Below are 12248 nucleotides of genomic sequence, written 5' to 3' on the forward strand. Positions count from 1 at the left end.
CTAAAATTAAAAGAAGAAGTCTGAAATTAGAATACTATCTTAACCATTTGGATCTAGCACATTTACATGTTCTACACGGAGGGAACACACTGAAACATTAAACCCAGTATAAGCTACCTATCAGTGAAATGCTAAGTTTGTACTTTTCCTTCTTTTGGGCCAACCAAATCATTCTAGCTACACATTACCCTTATATACTTCTTAGGCCTGGCAGAGCTCACTTAAAATTTTCTTGAGACATTTCTTCTTCATACTATGCATAATATTCAAATTACAGGGAAATAGTACATACTAAAAGGACTATTATAAGACATAAGTATAGGAAATAAAATTTTTTAAAAAGTTGAAGGGCTGGAGAGATGGTTCAGTGGTTAAGAGCAGAGGTCCTGAGTTCAAGTCCCAGCAACCACATGGTGGCTCACAACCATCTGTAATGGGATCCAATGCCCTCTTCTGGTGTGTCTGAAGACAGCAACATTGTACTCATTTACATAGAATATGTAACTAAATGATTTAATTAAAACAAAAAGAATAAAATAAAAATCTAAAAGAAAAAAAAAGGTGAAAAATTGAAATGTTAGCAGCTGAGCACCTAAGATTTACAGCTGGCTTTTAGAAGCTCTCCTTTGAAATCCTAAAATGATATCTTAGCCTAGTACTAACTGAAGTTATCTACAATAAAAGATGAAGGGGGAACAGCAGTCAGACATCTAAAAAACTAATTCCCTTCAACAGAAGAAAAAAGTCATAAAAACTGCAGGGGTCAAAAAACAAAAGCTGACAAACAAACAAGACACCCCCAACCTTACATACTACAATATTCCATACCATTTGGTATAGAATCAGACAAAGACAATTTACCATGTCTGCTTTTGGCCACTGGAAACAAAGCTACTGCAAGGCTCAAATAACCACAGCCTTATAGTCCCTTGAGATTATCCTCAACAGTGCACTGAAGGAAGGGCTCTTTGACACACTACACAGTGTTCACCTCTCTAGATGGTGACCAACCAGGAGCAGCAAAACAAAACAAAAACTCCACACACTTTATGGTAAAGCAAATAGGGAACTACTCAAGTAGAACTTTTAACTCCTGCTAACTTAAAGATAAAGGGAGTAACATTTTTAAAAGTCACACTTCAAAGGGATGCTTTGGTTTTGACCCCCAGATCCTAAATGAACATGGCGTCCATTTAGCACTGAAAGTACATTGTAAGAAAAATTATGTAAGCTATAAAACATTAAGTATTATTACAAAGGTTTAATTCCACCGAGTATATATCTTAAGCACTTAGTAAGTGGGGTTTGGAGTGTATATGCCTAGCATGTGCATATCCTGGGCCAGATCTCCATTTCATGTATGACCTACAGCCTGTTTCATTGATTGTTTTCACACTATGATTTTAAGCCTCCATCTATTAACACCTACATCAGTTCTGATGTGTGCAACTTGTTCCTACGAATGCCTCTGAGGACTGACCAGACCTTGAAATAGCCTAAACTGTGCTGCCAAAATGATACTGTAAATAACATCACAGTCAACAAAGAGAGCACAGCAATATCAATAGTTTTCTGACATTGAGCTAGGCATGATGATGGCATTCTAGCACCTGGGAGACTGAGCATGACTGTTGCATGTTTCAGGCTAACCAGACTAAAAGCAGCAAATGACAGGCCAGCCAGGTATATAATATAACAAGATCATAAAACAAAAACAGAAAGTCAGCAGTGAAATGAGCAGAAAGCTGGGAAATGTACTTTTAAGGCTCTTTTCAATTCTAAAATGCTAAAGTATATCTTTTCAAGGACTACCTGATTTAGAGAGAACACTCAGTAAAGTTTTAAAGTAAATATTACACTGTACTAGGAAATCAAAGGTGGGATAAAGACACTGAAAGAAATTTAAAAACTCTGAAACAGAGGAATCCAGCTGCCATTAAGAAGCCAGGGGCTTGGAGAGATGGTTCAGTAGTTAAGAAACTGGTTGCTCTTTCAGAGGTCCCGAGTTCAATGCCCAGCAACCACATGGTGGCTCAACCATCTTTACTGGGATCCGATGCCCTCTTCTGGTGTGTCTGAAGAGAGTGTAGTCTGAAGAGGGTCAGTGTACTCCTTAAAAAAAAAAAAAAAAAAAAGCCAGGGAAACTGGCAGGACTCACATCTACCCCAAGCTCTAATAATGTCATCTTTCCCCGTTGGGAATGCAAGGAAGGTAGTGAGGGTAGTGAGTGACATGACAGACAGCAGTGGCAGCATAATTCCTGTCAGATAGATTCCCTTGTGTGCTCTAATAGTGGGTTATATAAGCCCAGAGTCAAAGCTCTAGAGCTGGGTGACCTAGACTCCAACAGAAGCACAAAATTACTAACAATGTAACCTCAGGCAAGTTGCCAAACCCTTCTACACTTCTAGACTCATCATTAAACTATATATAAAAATAGGAATTGTCTCACTGACATGGGATTCATTAAATGAGGAAAATGAATTGAGATTTTCCATCAAAAAATGATAAGTTAAAGTATTTAATATAGGACTCATGATTATTAGTTGTGTTACTAATATTGCCCCCCCCATCACCTTTATTTCTAGGTACTTAAGACATAAAAAGGGAAAACTTCAACATTATAAAGTTATTGACCTGAGCTATGATGTTATACAGAAACATGTCACTTTAAAAACCACACAGAAGCCAGGCAGTAGTGGCACATGCCTTTAATCCCAAAACTTGGGAGGCAGATTTCTGAGTTTGAGGCCAGCCTGGTCTACAGAGTGAGTTCCAGGACAGCCAGGGCTACACAGAGAAACCCTGTCTCGAAAAACAAACAAACAAACAAACAAAAAAACCCCACACAGGGAAAAAAAATGGAAAAAGTACTTGCTAATAATTCCCTGAAACTCAAGTGGAAGAAAGCAAATGTTAAATTTGACCTCTGACCTCCACACAAGCATGCCTAAATACATATACACAATAATACATTTTAAGATAACACCACCTAGAACTGAACAATCAGCGGACTTTTCTTTTCTTCCAATTCATAGCAAAATACTCATATAAAGATGAGTGGTCTCAAAGCCATTTGTTCATCTGTAGTATCCCTACTGGTAAGGTTATCAAATAAATGCACGTGCACTCACTGTGCTTCATTAAGAGCATCCAACACTGTTACATCAAAACTGATCTTTCCAAGTGTCTGTGTCCATGTGTAAAAACCAGAGAAAATTCAGAGGTTTAATGATTACTCAAGATTTATGATTAATCTACAGGTTCTATACTAGTGTATATAGTAGAAAAGGCTAAGTTCAGAGACCCACCTCCTGGTACTAGCTCTGCAACTGTGTAACTTAAAGTGAGACTTGAACCTCCCTTGACTTAAGTTTTATCTTTAACAAACTAAGTCTTCCAACTTATTTTCCCTTCAGAAGCTAACATGATTTATACTTAATACAAAGTCCTACACTCAAATTATTATTAGTGGGTCCTAATCAATAAACTTTTACTTTTGGCATTAGCCTATGCCTATGCAACTTTAAAATAGATCTCCTTTTAAGATCTATACTTCTGAGTATAAGAGGCTTAAGTGTTTTAAACTTAACCTTCTCAGAAACATTACTATGTGCCAAACATAAACTTCATGAAATCAGTAAGTACCTAATCGTATCACTTTTCAAGCAATTGTACATAATTGTAATTGTACATAACAGTAATTATGAGAAAACCAAAAACTGTATAAAAAGCATTTTACAGTTTAGAAGTGGAAGGTGATAAATATATAACGAGACTTGCTATTGTTAAAGCACCCTGTGCATAAACTAAAGGGTCAGCATATTCAAGTTCTTCAGATTGTTGTACATCTGCATGTTTGATGAATGGGCAGAATATAGACTAAGAGTCATTGTATGTAAAATGACTCACAAAGACCAAGAAGAATGTCTATGTGAAATTAATAAGATATAGGATATTGTCCTAGTTAGGATTTCTATTGCTAAGGTGAAGCACCATGACCAAAAGCATGATGGGGAAAGGGTTTATTTGACTTATACTTTCACATTATAGACCATCATTGAAGTAAGTCAGGACAGGAACTCAAATAAGGCAGGAACCTGAAAATAGAAGCTGATATAAAAACCATGGAGTGGGTGCTACTTACTGGCATACTCGCCATGGATTGCTCAGCCTGCTTTCTTACAGAACCCAGGGCCAGAAGCTCAGGGATAGCATCACCCAAATGGTCTGGGCACTCCCTGATGAATCACTACTTAAGACAATGCTCTACAGACAATCTTATAGAAAGAAGTAATTCCTCAATTGAGGGTCTCTCCTCTCAGATGACTCTAGCTTGTGTTAAGTTGACATATACTAGCCAGCATAGATACCTACATTTACACACCTATGACAGGGCAGCTAAGAGCAATACATTTAACAAGTACTTCTCAGAGCCAAAAAGTATAATTAGGTTTTTAAACAGTCACTTTTCATGTACTTGTGAATGAAGTGAGCATGTGCATACCACAGTTCATGTGTGGCAATCAGGAGATACTTATGGGAGTCAGTTCTTCTCTATACCATGTGGGGTTCCAGGGATTGAATTCAGGAGGTCAGACTTGGTGCCACGTACCTTTACCCACTGAGCCATCTCACTGTCCCATCAAGTTTCTGAAAATACCTTTTAAAAGTAATATGAATTTGATTAAAACTAGTATACATATAATGGAAAAACTGGTCTGTAAAGAAAGATAAAGATGCCTATAATGACACTTGAAAACAGAGTATTGAAAGAATCAAGAGAACAAGGCCAGCCTGGGCTACAACAGTGAATTTGAGACCAGTTTGGGCTACATATAAAACAAACAAAACAAACAAAAATATGTCTAACCATTAAGTCTGAAAAAAATCTACTAAATAATATTTTTACTTCTTTAATATTGGGATTATAGGTAAATCTTACCTGTTTCTTTATACATTTTTGTGCTACTTGAAACAGTCTCATTCTAGTGGCAACCACAATTTATAATCACAAAATACTGCCTTAACCCCCATTCAGTGAGTGGTACAGTAGGATTTCCTACTATAAGAACACCGCCACGCACTGGGAAGCAACTCAGTTTGTACAGGGACCTACCAATCCCCAAACACATAAAGGCCAGCACAGTGGCCAACACATGTAATCCTCATGTCAGGAAAGCAGAGAGGGGCAGATTCTAGGGCTCATTGGCCAAAAGGCCAAACTCATATGCCAGCTCCAGGCCAATAAGACATCCTGTCTCTGTACCACCACTCAAGGCTGCCCTAGAGCCTCCATATCCACATACCAGTATGTGCAGAGACATACACACTCATACACACAAAGAACAATGCTGCCTGATAATTTAATAAAAGATCAGATGCAGTCAGATCTTGTCAATAATTGTAAGAACTCTGGAAGTCATACATGAAAGTACACAGATACCACATGAAAACACACGACTACCTCAAAGCAAACACTATGGATCAGTCAAGTTGAAGTAAGTCCTAGGAATGCAGAAGTTGAGATGCTCTTGAGACCATTAGGGAAGTACAGGTAGGAGGTGGGACGGCTACACAGTGTAAGTACACACAGGACAGAATCCATCCTCCAAAGCTCTGTGACAAGTACTAAAACATTTTCAATCCCATTTTGTAGAGTTTGTCAGTGAAGCTGCAAAGAGGAAAAACACAAATTTCTAGCAAAAACAGTTGTCTGTTTTCAACTTGCCAAAAGTATTTTAGTTTCATGTAGACTATGTTGGTTTTACTTTTTTTTAATTAGGAAGATTAAATTCACCCAAGAGTAGTAATTCTCCATGGGGGAAAAAAAAGGATACAAAAATATCTACATGCCTCTGATAACTCATCAGAGCCTTATATCATTAGTTAATTTAGAAAATTGTTCAATTTGGATACCCAAATCAGACAAAGACATCAGTGGACGAGTACAGATAAACATCCCATATGAATACAGAACAGTAATTTTGCCATAACATTAACAAGTCAAAATCCTGCAATGCAAACAGATTACATCATAGCTTAGGAGGATCTGTTCTGAGAATGCAAAGTTAGTGCAACATATGAATAACAACCCACACATGCACCATAAAAGCAAACTAGGAATAAGATACACTCGCCACAATAGTTGCATAAAAAGCATCTGATGAGGTCCAACATCATCTCATGGTAAACAGTCAACAAAACAGCAAAGAAAAAAAAAAAGAATTAGCCTCAAACTGATCAAAAATAAAATCTACAAAATCACAGTGAACATGCTGCAAGACTAGCATCTTCCCACTTAAGCCTAATAATAAGACAAGGGTAACCTCTCTTTGACACTTCACACCCATACATGTCCTAGAAGTTTTTGACCAGAATTTGGGCAATGAATTGATTGGACAAAAATAAATTAAGGTATTTGTTGCTAATATGATCTTATATTTAGAATTTCCTAAGGAAGCCACAAAACAGCAACTAGAATTCCTAAGCAAGTCTAGTGACATTGTGGGCACAACATCATACAAAGCCAACTGCATCTGACTTAATAACACAAACTTTCCAAACAACACTGTTAACTTTCACAGACAAAAAAAAAAAAATTTAATTCCTAGGAACATACATAGCTGAAAACAAATGAAATAAACTGAAAACTTGCAGTTAAAAGAAATTAATGGCTGAATAAAGCAGTAGATATCACACAGTCTTGGATGACATAACATTCCTCTAATTAGTCCCAAGTACAAACCCCATCAAAACCAAAGCCCAGCTTGTGTCTCCAACAGGCACTGACAAGACAGCCGAAAAAAGAAAATAAATCTGGAAGAACCAAAGAAATCCTGGAAAACAATAATAAAGTTAAAGGGCTCACATTTCTCCTCTGCAAAATTTCCTGCAAAGCTTTCAGCAACAAGAGAATGGCAAGCTAGAAGTCAGTTGGAGCTATATAGCAAGCTTCTGTCTCAAAAAAAGAAAACAAAACATAAACCTGACCCTACAGTCATATACATGGTTACAAAGGAACATAAGTGAAACACAATCAACTTTTATATTTATAGTCAAGTGAATTTGACAACGAAGCTAAGAACAACTGGATGTCCAACTGCAGGGGAATGAATGCCACTGGATTCCTTAGATTCCTGTACTTTGTATTACATGGAAGGTTTAACTTATGGGGTAGAGAGATGGCTCAGCCATTAATGGTTCCCAAATCCCTTTAACTTCAGCTCCAGAGGAGCTGATCACTCTAGCCACGGTAGTTATCTGCATTCATCACAAACACACTATTAAAAATAACAAAATATTGTTTTAACTCAAAATAGAATGAAAATCTAAAGACTGGAGTTTAAACTATAAAATGCTTTTAGATGGTTGGCAAAATGGCTGAGTGCACCTGCCACCAAGCTTGCTAAGACATTTTATCTCCTAGCCCCACATGGTAGAAGGCAAGAATTAATCCCTATAAGCTGTCTTCTGACCTCTAGACACATTCCTACACATGTTTACATGAAGGGTAGCTTTTAAAAATAACAATTTTGTTAAAAGAAAAAAGAAAAGTGTAGATCTTCAAGGCTGTGTTTAAAATATGGTATTAGCATAAACACAAGAAAAGTAAACATACTGAGCCTCTTAAAATAAAATATTTTATGTTTCAAAGGACATAATGAAGAAGGTGAAGACAAACTACAAAATGGGAGGAAATACAAAGTAAATATCTGATAAGGGGTGCTAGAGAGAAGGCCCTTTTAGAAACGTACAGGTTTGATTTCCATCACCCCACTGTGATTCACAATAATGTATAAATGAAGTTCAGGGGACCAGCTCCTCTACTGGCCACTATGGGCACTGGGCAGACGTGTGATACACACATACTCAGGCAGGCAGCACACTCACATGCAGGAAATTCTTATGAAAATATTGGATAAAGCATGTTTTTATAAGGAAGTTTTAAACTCTTATACAAAATGTTCATAGAACACCCCTTTTAAAGATCCAAAAAGAACTGAACAGTGATTTTTCGCTTAAAACTATGGGAAACACATAGGGGTTTATGCCAATCTACTTAAATAATTTAGAAAAATAGATTTATTTCCCTGCAGTTTATCTTTGTTTTCAAAATTTAAAAATATAGAAAACTTTTGATTATTTTGTATAGTGCACCTTACCTAACTAATATTTAAATTTAAAAGAACCCAGTTTTTCTTTCACTGACTCGGTACAAAGAAAGAAGAGCTGCCTACATTCGGTAATCACACGCTGTCATCTGCTATAGCTAAAAATAGTGCTAGATCAAGTCATCCTGTTACATTTTCCTTAAATGAATTTCCTTAAATTTACATTCAACTTAGCCTGAAGTCAGGTTTCAATGTTAAAGCCCTATTTTAAAAACAACTTTTTTAAAAAATAGAGAATAGTAAGCTCCTACCACGACTACATTTGACCCATTAATAATTCAAACCACTGATTGATTTATTTAGTTCATATAGTGTTCAATACAAAATGGGCTGGCAAACTGATGCACATGACAACAAGTTGAATGACCAGAGTCTGATACCTGGGACCCACAGGACTCATAGACGCCATCCTCCGATCTTCACACACACACTGCAACATGAAGAGCCCACACACTTACACACATAAAAACATTTTCATGTTGGGGACATTAATATACAAAAATAGAATAGAAAATATTCCTAACTTCACATTTCCAATTTCTCTAAACCATGGTATAATTTTCCATTCATAGCAAAATCCATACATGTAATACCATTCTAAATTAAAGCTAAGTATTTTCTCTTTATGTATCTATCTACTTACTCCTAAACACTCCTTGCACAAAATTTGACAATTTAGTTATAAAAATTAGTTATAAAAGACTGCATACATGGAATATATGCATATTCCTCATATTCTTACAGAAAAATTTTAATTTTGCAAAGTCTGTAGTCTGAAAGGAGACATTCCCAAATTTGTTTCAATATTCAACTCTCACTTTCAGATATGCAAGGTGTCTGTTAATGTTTCATGGCTTTTCATATTTGAATTGGTTTACATTTATACAAAATAAATAAGATGGTGTTACATATAAGAAAAGCCAGCACATTAGTATTTTAGAGCCTTATTTTATTACACCTCACACATGCATACTAAGTAAATGTAAAAGCCATTAAACAGAACACACACACACACAGCACCTTACATACACAGTGAAAGTCAACCTTGACTATGATAAAGCAGAAAAAGATAATTTGGTCTCTGAACCTTAGCTCCAAGAATTCAAACAATACTGGCTAAATTAAACTCAACACCCTTAAGCCCAAATTCTAGCAACAGATGAGATTAAGTTAAAAAAAAGAAAAAAAGAAAAAGTAAAGAGAATTCTATTGACTGTTGAAATGTTCTTCCTACAGTCAAGTATGTAATCCAGTCCTTAAGAGAAATTATTATCACAGGCTCGTTAGAAGTTCCAGTAATACTAAGCTACTAACCACACCTACCTTTTTCCACAGTTGATACTAAGACTACTGCTCTTTTATTCTTAAGAGTGAGAACCAGGGGCTGGAGAGATGACTCAGCAGTTAAGGGCACTGACTGTTCTTCCAGAGGTCCCAGCAACCACAAGGTGGCTCGCAACCATCTGTAATGGGATCTGATGCCCTCTTCTGGGATGTTTGAAGACTGCTATAGTGTACTCATATACATAAAATAAATATTAAAAAAAGATTAAAAAAGTAAGTGGTAAATGGTACCACATACAAAAAGCTGCCATAGTAAACTATGCATGGATAAATTATCACAACATGGATCAATTTTCAGCCTTTTCCTCATCACTCCTTGGTTGTTCTCATACAAACTATAAAAGGCCTCATACTCTAGCTTTGTAGGTCTATGGAAATAACTTAGCATATTTAGTTTTCTTGGTTTCCTTGTGTATAAAACTAAATGGTTACAATAAATGTAAATGACAAGACTCATTATCTGCAGGTGAAATCTAAAATCCTTTTTAAGAAGTATTTACATTTACATGTGTATTTTGCCTGCATTTAGGTTGTGCACCATGTGTAACCCTGGCACCTATGGAGGGCAGAGGAGGATGTAGGAGACCCTGGAACTTGGAGCTGGAGTTACACATGGTTGTGAGTTGCCGTGTGGATACTGGGAATCAAACCTGGGTCCTGTACAAGAGAAGCCAGTGCTTATAACTGCTAAGCTATCTTTCCGAGCTCCTACCATTCTTAATTGTTTCATTGCTCCTTTAAGAAAAGGGAAAAGGAGAATCCTAAATCCCCAATTGGGCAAGAAAAAAAAAAGTATCATTTTTAATCAGAAATATATGTACAAAGTTCAAGGCAAGGAGTTAAAAACCATTAAATCGGTCTGTCATTTTATAGAAAAATTATGCATGCCAACTAGGAGGCCCAGGATGAAAGGACCATTTTTGCCTTTAAAGAATGTTACAGACATAAAGCCCATATGTAATGAAATAGAAGTCACAACTCAAAAGAAGAGTTTAACGAAGGCCAGCATCATGTCTTATCTGGGAAGAATGTGTCTTAAATACTGCATGGTCAAAATAAAAATCGGAAGAAAAGGTGTAAGAGGTAAGATCAGAGAAATAAAACAGCAGGCAAGTTGATGGAGCAGGTCCTTCAGTGTGGTGTGGGGATGGGAGTAAGCTAGGACTGAGTCGTGGAGAGCCTTTGTAATTAGCCAAGGATCATCAGTATGAGTTGAACTTGAAAAGCAAAGAAAAACTCTTGCAATTGCACAATTACAACATGAAATATAGATCAGTTAGCAGTCCTGATTAAAAAAATATGAATATTAAGATCAGGGTAAATAAGGAAAGCAACAGAATAAATTTCCACCACCTGTCTCAATCCATATCCCTTGAAAATTTTTTATTATATTTCTCTATAACCACTGAAAACATATATTCATTTACTTTTGAAAAAAAATGCAAACCTGTTTCTGTAATTTACTTAAAACTGATAAAAATTCCTAAAGTTAAAACCATCAGAATTAATTTTAGCCATGGCTCCCAGACAAACTAACTCGTTGCTCAAAGCAATCTTTCTGAAAAGCAATGCCGCAAGCATGTATTAAGCCCAAATATTCATTAACTGAACAATAACCATGAATAAGAACAGAATTTAATTTAATTTTACTCAATTTAACCAGAAACATATTAAAGTGATGTAAGTGATTTTAAAGGTGGAAATATCTACTGAATTGTTCAAGATTACAGAATACAATGTATAATATAATCTTCAAGTCCCTTACTTCATTATTAAAAAACAAAACCCAAAGCCATTCTCTATTTTCTACAACACACAGTCCTGCTACTTAACAACAATCCAAAAAAAAAAACCTAGAAAAACACAATGAAGGTCCAAGTTACACTGAGTTTTAGGTAAGTTTAAAATTAAAAGCAGGTTTCTTCCTAAGATTGGCAGTTCTTAAAATTGGTTAATGACAAACTCCTCTCTCAGCCTGCCTCCTTCCCAGGCTCAAGAGGAAAGCTAGCATTTCAGGCACCTGGGCAGGCCCTTTGCACACACACCCCTGTAGCCCCACCCCCACCCCGCCCGCCCTGTTTAGGAGCAGCACATACACCTGTACCTCAACCAATTTAAGCTTTCACAGAAGCTGAAATGACTTCCAGGCAAGACTAGGAAGCCCTATAAAGAGTCCACAAGGGAAGAATGCACCAGATATGATGTTCTGAAGCCATTTTGTCATTAAGCATAATCAAACTGAACTTTAATGCCGCTGAAACTTCCCACAAAGGTCATCTTAAAGCAGTTGAACTTCCCAGTCTACAAAAGCACTAGCAAAAATGGGCAATACTGCACTTTCTCCTAAAATCTGAGAGTCTGCAATCACTTTATCTTCATTCTAAACAGTTTCTCGACAGCCAGTCCTCCTTCTTAAGATCTCCAGCCCTCTCCTGTTGGTGAGACCACACTCTCCTGCTCCTTCTACTGCTGTTAGAGCTAACTTTTCCTGATGCTCCATGAATGTAGGCTTGGTGCTAATGGCTTTGCCTCCCTATCTTCAACTCTTTAAAAAAAGATGCCCTCACTTTGCATTTGTTTTGTAATCTTTATCATTGCTTGTTATGTCCATCACTTCAAATTCAAAGTGTCTAGAACTCAATTTGGCTTTTAAAAAAATCTACTGATGCTAAGCATAGTTGTTCATCGTGACTTCGAATTCATGTAGTCCTGCAACCTATGATGAATAT

At 36.6% G+C, this 12248-nt stretch overlaps 1 protein-coding gene across 4 annotated transcripts in view; it reads right to left on the reverse strand.

The window, feature by feature from the left end:
• The window catches only part of Rtn4 (reticulon 4), a 51683-nt gene that overhangs the window by 8447 nt on the left and 30988 nt on the right, over nucleotides 1-12248 (reverse strand). The gene's annotated exons all lie outside the window — the stretch shown is intronic.

The sequence above is a fragment of the Mus caroli genome, unplaced genomic scaffold, assembly GCF_978045245.1.
Source record: "Mus caroli unplaced genomic scaffold, Mus_caroli_1 scaffold_13, whole genome shotgun sequence".
NCBI classification, from domain to species: Eukaryota; Metazoa; Chordata; class Mammalia; order Rodentia; family Muridae; genus Mus; species Mus caroli.